At 30.7% G+C, this 17,606-nt stretch overlaps 1 non-coding gene across 1 annotated transcript; it reads left to right on the forward strand.

Moving 5' to 3' along the window:
- The first annotated feature begins 17,362 nt into the window (after positions 1-17,362).
- LOC112208776 (U6 spliceosomal RNA) lies at positions 17,363-17,468 on the forward strand. The gene has a single exon (XR_002943345.1). It is a non-coding gene; the product is annotated as a U6 spliceosomal RNA (small nuclear RNA).
- The last annotated feature ends 138 nt before the right edge of the window (positions 17,469-17,606 follow it).

A 17,606-nucleotide genomic window follows, 5' to 3' on the forward strand; every position in this document is an offset into this window, starting at 1 on the left:
GCTCAGTTTATACTTGAAAACAATGTGATTAGTCACAATGTACATAATTTTTATAGGTTTGATTAGGCTTAAGATACAAGATTAAAAAGATTTCTCTAAATTTTTCATCACATAATGAATTTTTAGTAACAACTTATACAGTATTTGAGTTCTTAATACTTGTATTTACCAATTACTTTAATTTTTTTCTTAGTTATACTGACTTCACATTGTTCCTTTATTTATTTTTATTTATTTGTTTGTTTGAAACGGAGTCTTGCTCTGTCGCCCAGGTTGGAGTGCAGTGGCACGATTTCGGCTCACTCCAAGCTCCGCCTCCTGTATTCACTTCATTCTCCTGCCTCAGCCTCCCAAATAGCTGGGACTACAGGTACCCACCACCACGCCCGGCTAATTTTTTGTATTTTTAGTAGAGACGGGTTTCCTCCATGTTAGCCAGGATAGTCTTAATCTCCTGAACTCGTGATCTGCCTGCCTCGGTCTCTCAAAGTGCTGGGATTACAGGCGTGAGCCACCTAGCCTGGCCTGCTCCTTTTTTGATTGTTGCTTTTGTTTAATTTTGACATCTATTTTATGTCATTATCCCTAGTGGAGATTTCCATGGCTACGTTCACATCTAATGATGATTCTTCTGAGGTTGCTTCTTCCTTTTCTTCCTCCTCTTCTTCTTTGCTTCAAAGCATCCATATTATTCAGATGCATAACCCACTTAGTTTTTGCAAGCCAACCTTCTACATAACACTTGTTTGAAGTATCTATATTTTTATTGAGTTCAACTTAAGGTTCATGATCAATTATCTTTGATTTTATGCAAAATATTATGCAAGACTGAACTATAATGAAAGAAAGATCAAAGTATTATCTCTAAATAATTTTCCCCAGGTTTCTCTGGATCCTGAACCTGAAGTTTTATATCCCAGAATTGTTGATTCTCAGAGTCTCGACACCAGAATCATCCAACAAATCTCTTTGACCACGAAGTGTCCTGGGCCTTATCATTGGCCTGCTGATTTGATCTCTGGAGAGAGGAGCCTACATCTAAGCTCCTACAATGATTTTAGTGCACACTATATTTTGAGAACCAATGAGTCCAGGAGCTCTAGAAACTTCACATATAGAAGAATATGTGAAAAGATAATGACCATTTGTATTATGGTTATAATTAGATTTTTTATTTGCCTTTTAAGCGTCTTTAATAGAAGTAAAATTGAGTAAAGAGGTACATGTTTAGCCTTCACAGTCTACTATAGTAGCACAATAATTCAAGTCCCAACTAGGTATGTAGATACCACATAACACAAGCTGAAATTCGCCATCTTATGACAAGGAGATTCTTATTTTTAGATAAATATATACCAATTAATTCTGTTGGTAGAGGAGCTAAAAATTGTATTCTCTATAAGCCTGGCATAAGAGAGCTGTATGATGATTTACTGATACAATATTTCTAGATATTATATAGAATATTGTATTTCTAGAAAATATACAATAATTCTAGATATTACAAGTAGTATCACTAAGAATAGGAAGCATTCATGGATGGTAATTTATTGTTAGTAGGTATTTCCTTTGTAAAAAATTGTTTCAGTATATTTAAATCTCACAAGAAAACTTTTATGTATGGAATAAATATTTCACAGAGGAAAACAGAGTGTGTAGCAAAGTTCTGAGTTTTAAAATTTTACACATTTCATTGATTCAGTATTTCTGTCTTTTTGGGAGGGTGGTGTGGAAGAATTAAAAACATCAAGATTTGACTTTGGAAATGGGAGGCTATTGTTATTTATTCATAACTGAAGGAATCTCACAAATTATGATCATTGAAAGTGGCTTTGAAATGTGCCTTGGAGGTTTAACTCCCTCTTAGAGGAATTAATTCCTTATTCTTTCACACAGGACTGTGGGGGCATGAAATTTAGCCATTCATTTTGAGGCTATTCATTAAATGTGTGTGTTGTCATGACATTATATGATAGAGGTGGTTGAATTTATAATCTTTCTTATCTGCATATGATTTTCAGAATGTCAAGAAGGATTATTCTGAGGATGTGCCTGTGGTCATAGCCACTAACCAAATGCGGGGGAAGTGTGGGTACAAACTCTAAATGCATATGCATATTTCTTGGGAGCCCTCAAATACTCAATTAAAGATAAGTATAGAAAATATTTTATTTCTCTTCTTATAGGTTTACCATAGTGTGAAGGCTTTTGAAGAGGAGCAGGAAGAATGGATGGCAGAGCATTATTTTAGCCTTTGCCTCCTATTAAAATATATATTGACTCTCTGAATAGTGCTCCTATAATATACAAATCAAATAACTTTTTTGAACCTTAGTAAACACATTTTTGATGAACAGGTATGAAATATATCATGCAGATCTAAAATGTGTAGTGTACTAGTCAGAAAGGCACTTATTGAAAAGTCAAAAAATAATAGATGTTGGTGAGGTTGTGGAGAAAATGGAACATGTATCCACTGTTAGTGAGAAGTAAATTAGTTCAACTATTGTGGAACGCAATTTGGAGATTTATCAAAGATCTTAAAAAAGAACCAGCAATCTCACTAGTGGTTATATACCCAAAGAAAAACAAATTATCATACCAAAAGACACATGCACAAATATGCTAATTGCCACATTATTCACAATAGCAAAGATATGGAATCAACCTAGATGTCCATCAATGGTGGACTAGATAAAGAAAATGTGGTATAGGTACATCATAGAATACTATGCAGCCAAAAAAGAGAAGAAAATCATGTCTTTTGTAACAACACAGATGCAGCTGGAGGCCATAATCTAAGCAAATTACTGCAGGAACAGAAAACCAAGTACTACCTGTTCTCACTTATAAGTGGGAACAAAATATTGAGTACACATAGATACAAAGATGAGAACAGGCACTGGGGACTACCAGATGGGGGAGGATGAAAGGAGGGCAAGGGTTGAAAAACTATTTGGTACTATGCCCACTCCGTGGGTGATGGGATCATGTATACAACAAATCTCAGTAACATGCAATTTATCCATATAACAATCCTGCACAAATACATCCGAACCTAAAATAAAAATCAAAAGAAAAATAAACGTGCAGTGTGAAGATCAGAAAAAGTCTAAAGTAACTTAAAACATGTAAATTGGAGAATCAAAGTCTAGCCAAAGTTGGAAATTACACTGTAGTTGAGTGAAAGAAATACATAAGATCCTAGCACTTTGCAAATGTCAGTGAGGGCATTGGATGTGGGATGACTGACATCAGAGTTACACTATCAAAAATGTTAATAACCTTGCTATTTAATAATTTTAGTCATACAGACTTGAAATACATTATTTTATGACATATAAACTTTATAAATTATTTTACAACAGATATGCATAATGGTTTACAAGAGATATAGATGTTTTTATAATAAACAAGTAGCAAATATACACTAAAGGCAACATTCTGCTACTCAGGACTTTAAATTTACCCTCCCCCTTATTTTAAATGCACTGTTACCATGCACAATGAATTTCATAGAAAAAATATGGTATTTTTGGAATACTATGCAGCCATGAAAAGGAACAAAAGCATGTCCTTTGTAGCAACATGGATGCGGTTGTGAGGGCCAAATGTTTTAGTAAGAGAACTTGATGAGGTTTACAAGAATGAGATACTCATATGATCTGTAAAATTATTCAATCCTACCTTGGTCTCATTTGCACTGTTGGTTGGGAATTATCTGACTAGCTCATATTGTGAACACAGGGGTACAGGAGTCTCTTAAGCACACACAGAGAAAATAAAATTGCAGTCAAGGGAGATAATGAAGGCATTGCTCTACACAATTTAAGCATGTGTTGAGAGAGCAAATTCAATTCACTCTCTTGAATAATTTCCAGTGTCGTGTGTGCCTGCTTTATTTTTGTCATTAGCATTTAAAAATATTACATTCATCTAATAAGCTAAGGTAAGTCTCTTAAGGTAACCTATATGTCCACGATTTTTTAAGTAATAACATTACTTTATATACTGCAAACTTATCCCTTTACTTTTATAATTTACTTGTAGTTAATCTTTGGGGCACTTTTATACCATGACTGACTTTTTTTTTGTTCCTTTTAAACACAATTTGTTCCCTTTTACTCTGAAAGAAAAAATAACCCTCATGAACTCTCCACTATTCTAAAATTTCAGTTTAACCTCCAAGTAGAGCATGCATTAAAAGACCAAATAGCTAAAATCAAATTATTATTTAGCATTCTGAATTTATTTTATGTTAGAGAAAAATTAAGCCATGAGTGTCACAATGATAAAAGACTTTCCACAGAATTCATATAATTGAGTAAAAATGAACTTCAATAATATATTTTAAATGCTATTTTTTAAAGTTTCCTCTCATGAAGGAACCATTTAAAATAAGGATTAATTGATATATGTAGCTATTCAAGAAACATAAAATCTTAAAAAAAATGCACGTGCTGCCAGACGTGGTGGTGGACTTTTTTATTCCCAGCTGCTTGGAAGGCTGAGGTAGCATGATTGCTTGAGTTCACGAGTTCAAGTTCAGACTGGGCAACATAGGAAGACTCCATCTCTAAAAAATAAGAAAAAAACAAATGCATGTACTGTTATGTCTATAAAAAATTGAGAGATAAAAATGTTGAATATTTAAAATGTAGTTCTTATGTTTAAGTGAATGTTTATTCCTTTCATTTTAGAAGTACTTATTAGATATATGTAGGAGGTCAACTACTGAAATGAAAGGAAAATAAAGCTGTCACTCACTACTTATTTACTTTTAGGTTTTAGATATTTTAAATCTTGTTTTGTCTTTTAAAATGTAAAGAAAACAAAAGGAAATAACTATAACCAAATTTGTTATTTATTAGAGATTGTGCTAGAAGTTTTGAAATATACTGTCACTAAATCTGTAAAATAATCAAATATGGTGCAAATAGACACATTTCTAATTTAAAATAATGAGGTTTCAAAGAATTATATGTCTTTGAAGACACATAGCAAGTGTGTGATAAATTTAGAAGAGCATATAGGATATATATAATATAGAAGAATAATAATAAACATGATGACTCAAATGAAATAATGCATATAACATTTTTGGTAGTCCTTGTCACAGAGTAGTCACATAAAAATATATTCCCTTGCTGTGGTTCTAATACAAAAGTACATAAAGCAGAAGGCAAATTTTCTAGAAGCAAATTTTGGTTTGCCTGGATTCATAGCTTACTTCGTTTACTAGCTAAACAAATTATTCATAAAAGTATATATAAATAAATAGAAAATAGGAATAGACTTATAACTAGTAACTAGATTGAATCAGTAATCAGAACTTTCCTTAGAAAGAGCCCTGGATCAGATAGCTTCAGTGAATTTTATGAAATATCTCAAGAACAATTAACAACAACCCTTCTCATATCCTTCTAAAAAAACTGAAGAGGAGGGAATACTTTATAATTCATTTTATGAATTACACTGGTACCAAAGCCAGATGAGGACACCAAACAAACAAACAAGAACAACCACAGACCAGTATCTCTTATAAATATCGATGGAGACATCTTCAGCAAAATATTAACAAACCAAATTCAGCAGAATTTGTTAACATAATAAATGTTATACATGAGAAAAGCCCACAGCTAATAACATACACCATGGTGAAGGACTGACAGCTTTTCCTCTATGACCAAGAACAATACAAGAATGCCTGCCTTCTTCATTTCTATATAAACTAGTATTGGAAGGTCTAGCCAGACCAATTAAACAAGGAAAAGAAATAAAAGACATCCAAATTGGACAGGAAGAAGTAAAATTATCTATGCTGGCAGGTGATGTAATCATATATATATATGTGTGTAAAATATATATATGTGTACATATATGTGTACAATATATGTGTACAATAAATTTGAAAACAGATTAATATCTAGACTATATAAATAGCTCCTAAAACTCAACAACCAAAAATAAAATAAACAACACAATTAAAAATAGGCAAAAGACTTAAACATAGATTTCTCCAAAGAAGATATACGAATGGCCAATAAACACACAAAAAGACACACATCACTAATTAATGTCATATATATATATATATGAACTGGAACGTTTGCACATTTTTGGTGGGATTTTAAAGTGGTGAAACTGCTGTGAAAAATCATATGGTGTTTTTTCCAAAGATTAAACTTGGAATTACCGTATGATTCAGTAATTTCACTTCTAGGTAAACATCCAAAATAATTTAAAGCAAGGTCTCCAACAAATGTTTGTATACCCATGTTTATAGCATGTATATATATATAAATATATATATAAATATATATAAATATATATAAATATATATATAAATATATATATAAATATATATATAAATATATATATAAATATATATATATAACCCTAATAATTTCACAAAAAAACCTACTGAAACTAACACATAAATTCAGCAAAGTCGCAGGATATTAAGTGAATACATAAACATCAGGTGTATTTCTATACATTAACAATAAACAATTCATAAAGGAGATTAAGAAAACAATTACATTCACAATAGCATCAAAAAGAATAAAACTCAGGAATGTACTTAGACATGAAGGTAAACGATTCGTACATTGTGAACTACAAAATATTGCTGAAAGAATTTTTTTAAACCATGAATACATGGAAAGATGTTTTGTGTTCATAGACTGAAAAAATTAATATTGTTAAGATGCCAATACTACCCAAAGTGATCTACAAATCAATGCAACCCCTTTCAAAGTCCAAATTTAGTTTTGCTGAAATAGAAAAAACACTATCCTAAAATTCATATGGAATCTCATATAAATTTAAATAATCAAATACAATCTTAGGAATAAAAAAGAACATTTGGAAGACTCTCATGCCTTAATTCTAAAACTTACTTTAAATCTGCAAAATCAAAACAATGTAGTATTTGCATAAAGATAAACATAGACCAACAGAATAGAATAGAGAGCCAAGAAATAAACTCTTATATATATGGTCAAATGATCTTTGACAATGACAAGGCAATTCAAAGGGGAAAACATAGCGTTGTCAAAAAATGGTTCTGGGGACCTGGATTTCCACATGGAAAATAATGAAGTTGAACACTTACCTTATACTATATAAAAAATTAACTCAAAATGGAGCAAAAGCCTAAACAAGATATTTAACTCCAAAACTATTAGAAGAATATATAAGGTAAAATCTTCATGATGTTGGATTTGGCAATTGATTTATTGGATATGGGATCAAAAGCACAGGCAACAAAGAAGAGACAAGAATAAGACAGACTTCATCAAAATGAAAAGCTTTTGTACCATCAGGCACAAAACCCATAATAATAATGAGTGAAAAGGCAACTCACGAAAAAAGAAAATATTTGTGTACAATAAATTTGAAAACAGATTAATATCTAGACTATATAAATAACTCCTAAAACTCAACAACCAAAAATAAAATAAACAACACAATTAAAAATAGGCAAAAGACTTAAACATAGATTTCTCCAAAGAAGATATACGAATGGCCAATAAACACATAAAAAGACACACATCACTAATTAATGTCACGAGTTATTAGGGAAATGCCAATCAAAAGCATAGTGAGATACTACTTAATACCGATTGGAATGGCTATTATACAAACAGAAAAATATGTTGGCAAGGATGTGGAAATACTGGAACGTTTGCACATTGTTGGTGGGATTTTAACGTGGTGAAACTGCTGTGAAAAATCATATGGTGTTTTTTCCAAAGATTAAACCTGGAATTACCGTATGATTCAGCAATTTCACTTCTAGGTAAACATCCAAAATAATTTAAAGCAAGGTCTCCAGCAAATGTTTGTATACCCATGTTTATAGCAGCATTTTTCATAATACTCAAAAGATGGAAACAACCCAAATATCTACACATAAATGAATGGATAAACAAGAGGTGGTAAGGACATACAATGGAATATTATTGAGCTTTTTAAAAGAATTAAATTCTAATACATCCTACAACATGAGTGAACCTTTCAAATGTTATTTTAAGAAAAATATGCCAAACATAAAAAGACAAATGTTTATTATTCCACTTATATAAGATGTATAGAATAATCAAATTCATAGAAACAGAAAATCGCATAGTGTTTACCAGGGATTGTAGGGAGATAAATTACTGTTTAATGGGAAGAATTACAATTTGGAATGATGTAAAAGTTTTGAGATTCATGGGGTCATAGTTACACAATAATGTGAATATATTTAATGCTACTTAATTGTACACATAAAAATTGTATCTTAGTAAATTTGGTTATGTATATTTAGCAAAACTTTTTGAGAAAAAAATATGGGGAAAATAGTCTAATGTTTATCTGCAGTTTTGATAAAGGAAGCAGAAACCTTTGCTAATATTTGTTGAGATACCTAGACACTGCCTGTGTTATTATATAACTTTTTTCATATAATTCCCATAATAATCTATACCACATATTTTGACTACTTTTTTAGAGTAAGATGATGTTATGACTCACACTTTGACCCACAGTTACATTTTATGTAATTAGCAAATTCAAGATTTAATAAAATGTTTCTCTGTCTCCAACATTCATGTTCATTTTAAGCACACTTTGTCAAATTTAAAGGGATATACTTTTTCCCACATTCAAACATTAAAAGAGTTTTCTTTAAATAAACTCTGTTCCTTTTACAGATAAAAGGGTTATGGTCATAATAAATTAGTTATTATGACCCACTTAATTGTCACAAGCAAAGAGATGATCACAGTTTATTTATGTTTTCAGTTTTATGTTTATTACATGTACTAAGTAATTTTACAAAATTTTACAAAATTTCTCAATTACTAAACTAAAATAAAATCAACATACTTTATTTTAATTGCATGCATTCAAAGGTCATTGTTATTGTAACAGATATAAGAATACTATAGGTAACAAGTTATTTAATTTAGCACTTTGTGTCTCCTAGAAGCATAAACAATACCAAGCTTAGAAAGTTAGAGAGGAAAGCATTTTTGATTAATGTATTATTTCTACAAATGGGTACTATCAGTTAACCAACTGAATACATAAACAGTGATTGAGCAAAGACTCATCACTTTTAATTTGTAAATATATCACAAATTATAATCCATTGGCAAATACATATTTACTAAATGTTGATTAACATGGATTTCTAAGTGGAGATTTTAGAGCATGATCCACATATAAAGCTATCGAGGCCTTTATATTTTCATTGTAAATTACTTTCTAGTAAATTTACTTAGTATGAACAACCTGTTTCCTTAGAAGGTCATGTCAAAATAGGATATCAGGGAAGAGTGGAAATTTCTTAAAAGGTAACCTAGAAGCTGACATTTAATAAGTATTTTCTTTAGGAAATGATGTTTTCTGTCTCTCCCAGGACCTTTGATTTTCAAATGTGTATGATCCAATATTGCTCTCAAATTGGCAAGTGGATCAGACAGATATTTGCTTCACATTTTTATTTTTCATCCAAGGGATTAAGTAATACATAAGGATTATGGCTCCTTTTGAAAATAAAATAATCTCTATAACAAGTTTCTCAATGTTCCATACTTTTAAGTTATATGCTACTTTTTGTTTTCAAGTGTACTTTGAACATAACTAAATATGCATTCTCACATAACAGCTGCTGAAAAAAATTTTATAACAACGTAAGATCAATATTAATTAATTATATTCATCAAAACCACCATCAAGCAACCAATAGATCAATAGAGCAAAATTGTCCTTCCCCTTAGTTTTAAACTACAGTAAATAATAATAACAAAATGAAAGCAGATCATTTCAATTACTCCCTCCAGAGCCGCAATAGTGCAATTCTTGTTTTGTTACCTCATCGTCCTGGAGACTAGGTCTTCATTTAAATGCTAAATTAGTTATTTCTGGTTAGAAAATATTGAAATAATGTTTCAATTGAAATAATATAGAAAAGTGAAAACAACAATCAAAAATTTCATTTAGATACAAAGCGTAAGTTTAATGGATTAGATGACAAGAAACATATTTAGATATCACAGACTATTTTTTCCTCCTTAGCAGAGAGTTTCTTTTAACAAAATACTGATATTATAAAGATTTATTACTAGATAAATTAGTACACAAACAAAATCTCTTCAGTAGACAACGGTTTTCTTTTTACAACTTAGGTCTTTTGACAATTCAAATATTGTTCACATGTAGAACTGGTTCTTTATTTGAAATTTTGTAATAAAAGAAAGATGTCAAATGAATTTAGCGAGGAACAAAGGGACATAAAGGAACAAAGCAGCTGGTAAATGCAAGGGCCGCAGAGCATCTTTCCTGGGAAGCAGAGAAGACAAAGTACATGAGAAGTAGAAGGCAATGAGGGATACAGGCTGTGATAACATAGCTCATTAGTGGCTAACAAGGAGGTCACCAGTAAATACAAAATAAACGAGATGGATGACACAATATGTAGGGTGGTAAGGAAAATAAAATCTTGCTTATATACTGATTGTATTATTCAACTGCTAAATTTTAAACTGCTACTTTAAAGTGTATGTTGTGATACTTGAGCAAATGTGAGCAGTTTATAGTGGTGTTTGTATCAGGCACATCACAGAATGGCATCTCTGTGTCAAATAGTATATCACTCTATTCCTTGTAAGTATACTAACCCTCTTTTTCAATTGCTGAAATAACTTTTTATAAAACCATAAATAATTATTGTCCCTTTTGTAAATACTATAGCTATTGCTACCAGAATGAGAGCACTAACAGCAGAGAAATAAATTATGCTTCTTTTTTCAGTCTATATTCTTCTTAGATTGATATGTAAACTATGTAAACATTTTTCCACAACTAAAGCTACTCAAAACATGCCTATTGTGTGCTTATATTTACATAAATTCATAAAGCATCAGATTGATTAAAAATGTTGTCATTGGTTGGTTGGTTCTAATCAAAGTCATTGCACATGCTACTAGCCTTGGGGATAGAAGCTGAAGTGCATTGGTGAACTCTTGGTGAGTCTTTCCTTCATTTTACACATTGCTAGAGTTGTTTTGAATCATTAATTTTACAACAAAGGCAATAGATGTGTGTTCAATATGTAATAGTTTTAAGAGTTTGATACCTTTGCTTAATACAAAGAAGTTAAGGGATCAGAATGTGTGATATATATCCAGGATATGCCTAGTGATGTCTGTGCATCTCTGTCATTCCTGGTCAGAGGCAAATAATAAGACGTGGGGAAATTGCTGTAATCCTTTCTGAGGTTGCGGTATGGCACATTTACAGGTCTGCATGAACAGTTGGATGCTTTCTCAGTTCATCATTCATGAGTTGTTTCACCAGCCCTGTCAACAGTTATTCCTCTAAGGAGCAATCATCCACATCTTGCAATCCTTGAGGGCTACAAAGTCATCTTGAACTACCAGTTAGATTGACGCTGCTGACTTGAGCCTCAAAATGGCACTTGTTTTATAACACAGCAGTTGCCAGACAAAAATAGGGTCCAGTAGTAATTGGGGAGCTCCAAATGTTTGGCATAGTAGTAGTCTCTAGCTTAAGCACTTGCCGTATGGCATTTTTCCTGGATTTTTTGAATATTAATGCTTATCATGAAGCATAAAAGATATACATCTTAATGAGCAAAACTGAAAAACTATTCTAATATTCTTGAACTGACAAGCCGGAGACTGAGCTGGGCTCCACACAGATGACATTTTTTTTTTAAATGGGAATATAATAGCCTCTGGAGATACTGATCAGGACAGATAGATGTTTCTTCAGGTCTACTTAGACACTAGAGATTTATGATATGAATCTATTAGAATATATTTCATCTGCTCCTTAAATCTGGAACAAAGAAGTGCCCTTGATTTGAAGAGGAAAGTTTTAAAAAGCACATCGATGTGAAATAGATGGTTTGGACATTTTGCTGACACTCAGGAAATTTTTGTTTGGAAAGAAGCATTCTTCTTGCTTCTAACTTGATAGCCAGACTTCGATCAAATGACATGGAATATTAACTTAGGAAATATAATTTGAATCTAAAATTTAATTTCAAAGCCCTCATGCACTCTCTTTTTTCCTTTATGTAAGTGTATTATTAATTTTAACTAAAGTCTTTATTTTAATTCACACAAAGTAGATGAACTATCATTAATTGTTGATGGCACAGTAGAGAAAAAACATTAAAATAGTTATGATTTTGTAACTACACCTTGGTAATTAAGTTCTGTCATTTTTACAAAAAAATACAAGTAGCTGTAATTGGCAGCAGTATTTTGCATTTGCTCATTCTAGAACAATTATGCATTATTTGAAACAAAAATATATGTAACAAATTTATAAATTACAACACATAATAAAAATAGATATTAATACAATCAAAATCATTACTGATTTCCCATTTCATTGCCATGCCTCTCATTGTAGTTGAAACTAATCTGAATTTTTTTAAATTCAGAATTTTATTTGTATTGCTTTATGTATGTATTTACTATACATATGCATTCTTATACAATGTATTATTAATTTTACTTCTTTTGAGCTTTAAAAGTATTTTCATACTTTATGTAGTTTTGATACTTTTATTTTATATTTAATTATTCAACATTCTTAAGTTTCATCCATGTTATTGCTATGACTTTTTTTTACTTAATGCCAATATCTTACAATGTGTTATGTTTATTTGTGTTTTCCAATACTTTGGGCTTTTTTCCAATTTTTTGCTAATGCAAATGATGCTGCTGTAAATATTCTGGTAGGTGTTTTCTAGTGCAAATTTGCATAAATTTATCTAATCCTATAAGTGCAGTTGCTAGCTTAAGAATTTACATGTATGACTTTATAAAATAATGACATTTGTTTCTTAAGTAATTTATCCAACTAGCAGTATACATAGTTTTCTATTTCCATCGTGTGTGGAATTGTTAAACATTGGCAGTCTTATGAATATAAACTCTTCATTATACTCTTACTTTGCATATACCTAATTAGTAATGCAGTGTCAGCATTTATTCTTTTGGTTTTCTTGTTTGGTTCTTGTTTAGAGACATTCTATAAAACATAATGTTTTGTATATTGAAAAATATACTGGATAATAATACCATTTCAACTATATGTGCTGCAAATATCTTCTCCAAGTTTTTGTTTTCCTTTTTCACACTTTAAAGAGTTTTTTGGTGAACATATGTTTAAATTTTAATATGGTTCAATTAGTAAATACTTAATGTTGTGGGATATTATTTTTACCCCAAAGCCAATAAGAAATTCTTTTATCTCGTCTTTTAAAGGTTTTATTATTATTATTACTATTATTATTATTTGAAGTAGATTGCTGTGGAACTTGTGAGCTAGGGACCCAATTTTATTTTCTTTTTTTTCTTGTTTCGTGTTTTTCTTTTTAATGCCTAATCAATTGTCTCAGTGTCACTAATTAAACAGTCTCTTTTTCAACAATCATTTATTAATGATTGCAGTGATTCTTCTATAATATGTTAAATAACCTTTAATTCATGGAGTTATTGATTTATTTTGGAGCTGTTTTGTCTGTTCCTAATCTAACACAATATTAATTTAAATATTTTCGTCTTTTAAAACATCCTGATAGTTGATAAAAGAAGATGGCTTAAACTTGCTTCTCTTCCTCGGGGGTTTCTTGGCTGATCCTGCGCCTTGCAATTCCAAAAAGTTTTACAAACATCTGCTGAAAATGTTTGAGTAATTTCATTGAACCTATAGTAAATTTGGAGAGACGTGACTGCATAGACCCTTGCCATCCACAAACACTATATATTTTTATTTGTGTCTTCTTAAATGTCTTACAATCAATTTTAAATTTTTGCAATCATACATTACTATAATTTAGGTTATCCAGAGATGACATTGTAACTACCATGGTGAGTGATGTCCAATATTTTTCTTTAGAATACATTTTCCAAGTATTATTTTAGTTCTCCAGAAATGCAATCAATATTTTTACATTAATATTACATTCAGCAGCTTTCTTAATATCTGTTTTTATGCCAATAATTTTAATTAATATTATTTCAGATTTTCTTTGCAACCATATAATCCTTGCATAACGAGGATTTTATTTCTTTTATTTTAATCCATATAAATTTTATTTATTTCTCATGTCTTACTGTATTGGATATGTCTACAAAGAATTTCAAAAAATAACCCAGGCACAGTGGTGGATTCCTGTAATCCTAGCTATCTGGGAGACTGGGGCAGGAGGATCACTTGAGACTAGGGTTTGGAGGCTGCAGTGAGCTATGATAGTGCCACTGCACTCCAGCCTGGGTGGGAGAGTGAGGCCCTGTCTCTATTTTTAAAAATTGAATTAAGAATTAAATAAACCTGCATTTATTAACTTAATTATTTCTTTGGTCTCTTAATATGATAATCTACTTACTTTTAAAAAAAAAATTAGCTAGAAAGCACCATTGCAATTCTGTAATAAATCAAGCATAGACAAGATGTAGTACATTTTCATGCACTGCTGGATTCAGTTAACTAAAATTTTGTTTGGAATTTTTGCATCTATATTTAGAAGGAGAATTGATCTTTAGTTTACCCTTCTCATTATATCCTTTTCTGGCATTGATAACAAGGTTACACTAACTTCACATAATGACTTGCATCATATTCCTTCATTTTAGTTATTTAGTAAAATTTATGTAAGACTTAAATAAGGTTATAATTTGTTGAGAAAACATTTTGGTCCAAGAATTCACTTTTTGGAATATTTTAAAAAACTGATTCAGTCGGTTTGTTTTCAGGAATATTTGAGCTTCATTTTTTTAAATTGTGATATCATTGAATTTCTAAGAATTTCCATTTTTTTAAAATAGCAGAAGAACTGTTTTCACTTTGTTTATCAAGGAAGGCCTGAAACACACACACACACATATACTTATTTAAAAATTTCTCTTTCTTTTTGATCTATTCAATATTAATATTTAGAAGACAATTTCTAAGTGTATGCATTTACAAATATATATAATTATTTAAAAATTTCTATAGACTTTTTGATCTATTAAATATTAATATTTAGAATACACAAATTCTAAGTATATGCATTTACATTATTGATAAATTTAATTACTACATAATTCATTTAAATTTTATTCATGATCTAATTGACACAGACTTTTTGAAATTTTGTTAATATCTGTCGCATTCATGACCTAGTATTTGAACAACTTTGTGAGTGTACTTTATTCTTGAGGAAACACATTTTTCGAGAGTTTCAGAGTGCTACATATATATATATATCTTTTAATCTAGCATGATAATTATTATATACAAATATATATAACTACCATGCTAGATAATTATATATATATAATACTGTGTATATAGTATTATATACATACTAATATTTTTGTGATTTAGCTTCTCAATGTTTGAAAGAGGAAAGTTGAAATCTTTCACTATGGTAGCGGTTTTGTTTTTCCCTGCAGCTCTATCAACTTTTGCTTTATATATTTTGAGATTATTTAAGCAGAGGCTGCTGGTTGTATCCCCCTGCCCAGCCTGTTCTCTACTTCAATATTATAGGAGCTGTACAGATTACCATTGCCAGCCTCCTTTGCACCTATACATGATGTTATCACTAAGATACAGCTAATGGCTAATGGAATATAAGCAGTGTAATATGGTATCTTTTGAAAGTTGTTAAAAGATACTTGGCAGAGACCTTTTGTCTTCTTTATGGTCCCTTCTAGTTTACAGCATAGGACACGAAATTCTACCTTCTTGGACCATGATGATGAAAGCTATACCTAAGTGTGACCAACAAATGAGGTAGAAGAAGTCTAATCCCTGAGGAATTGAGGCGCAAAATTCTCTCACCAGCACTGGATAGTTAGCTGTTCTACTTTAGATAAATAAGAGGAAAATAAACTACTTAGCCATTACTATTTCAATTTTAGAACACATGGCTTTACCTAATCCTAACACTGCTATTTTAATAGCTGTAAACAAATATAGAACTGCCATAGGGTTCCATTTAATTGAACATTTATCATTATGTAGTGACCTGCACCTCACCTTCCTTTGTATGTATTTGTCCTAAAGTCTTATTTTCTGATATTAATATATCCACTTGGGTTTCTTGTTCTAATCTGCATTTAAACAATTTTTATGGTCTTTATGTTTTCTGTATACTGCTCGTAACACTATTGTGAAATGTTGTTTGATTTTCCACAATCTATGCTTTTGTTTAATTGACAATTATAGTCATTTTGTTGCTTGACACATTTTGACTTACCTCTATTTTATTTAGGGTTTTATGCTTTTTCTACCTTTTTATGACCTGATTTCCTCCTTTGTTTCCTTTTATATATCAACTGAAACATTTCTATTTTTCCACTATTTTTCATTGATTTTTACTTTGTAAACCATGAAAGTTTTGAGTTCTGGCTCTTATTTTCAATTCATTCTCTAATATTGACCTCAGTCACCATATGAATGATTAAAAGACCTTAGAACTCTTTCAACCTGATCAACCCTAGTCTGTTTCACAAACAGACTAGATTTCATGATTTTAGTTCCTTCCTTTTAGCTAAACATATTTTATATTACTTTTATCATTGTATAAAAATAACTTATTTTGATTTTCATACATTTATATATTTTTTTGTGGCTTAAGCAACATAAATCTCTTATCTCACAATGAGAACTTAGAAGTCTGAAACCAGGTGTCAGCAAGCTGTTTCCTTCTGAGGGCTGTTCGGGAAGAATCTGCTCTAGGCCTCTAGGTTTGTAGATAGCATTTTCATGTTCACCTCAAACCCCTGTATTTTCACGTCTTTACTATACTACTTTTTTTTCAGTATTATTTCTTGCAACACAGACCGTTCGGGATTTCTTTTTCTTCCTGAAATATATCATTTAGAAATTTCTTTGGGTAGGAAATATTAATAGGAAAATCAAGCCTACTTCATTGCAAAATATCATTATTTTACTTTCAGTATTAGTAGATAGTTTTGTTGTGCCAGTGAATCTAGGTTGATAGCTGTTTTTTCTGTCATTCTGAAGAAATCACTCTACTGTCTTCTAGCTTCCATTGTTGCCGTTGACAGCTTTTCTGCAGATCTGTTTGTCTATGATGTCATCTTTATTGCTGCTACTGGGCTCTTCTTTTCATCAAATGTCTCTTGTAATTTTAGTATTTATTATAATGTTTCGTACAGATGATGGCCTCACTAAGTTTATATCTCATCAATTCTAGGATTCAATTTAAAAGGTTTTCATAGGCAATAAGTTTTAGTGAATAGTATTGAAATCTCAATATTACAAAAAAAGTAAATTTTCTAAAGAAGGAGGATTTCCTCTCACAAAAAAAGAGGCCTACTGCTCACTTCAACAGTACATATATTAAAATTGGAATGACACAAAGATTAATATGGCCCCTCTGCAAAGATGACATGCAAATTCATGAAGCATCCTGTATGTTTTATATATTTAAAATTTATTAAAGGAGTAGATAGATATTAAGTGTTCTTAGCCAAAAAATAAGCAATAAATGAATAAAAACTACCCCCCTGCAACAAAAATCTATCTATGTCAAATGATGTAGATATTAATTACTTTTA

The sequence above is a fragment of the Pan troglodytes genome, chromosome 2 (assembly GCF_028858775.2).
Source record: "Pan troglodytes isolate AG18354 chromosome 2, NHGRI_mPanTro3-v2.0_pri, whole genome shotgun sequence".
NCBI classification, from domain to species: domain Eukaryota; kingdom Metazoa; phylum Chordata; class Mammalia; order Primates; family Hominidae; genus Pan; species Pan troglodytes.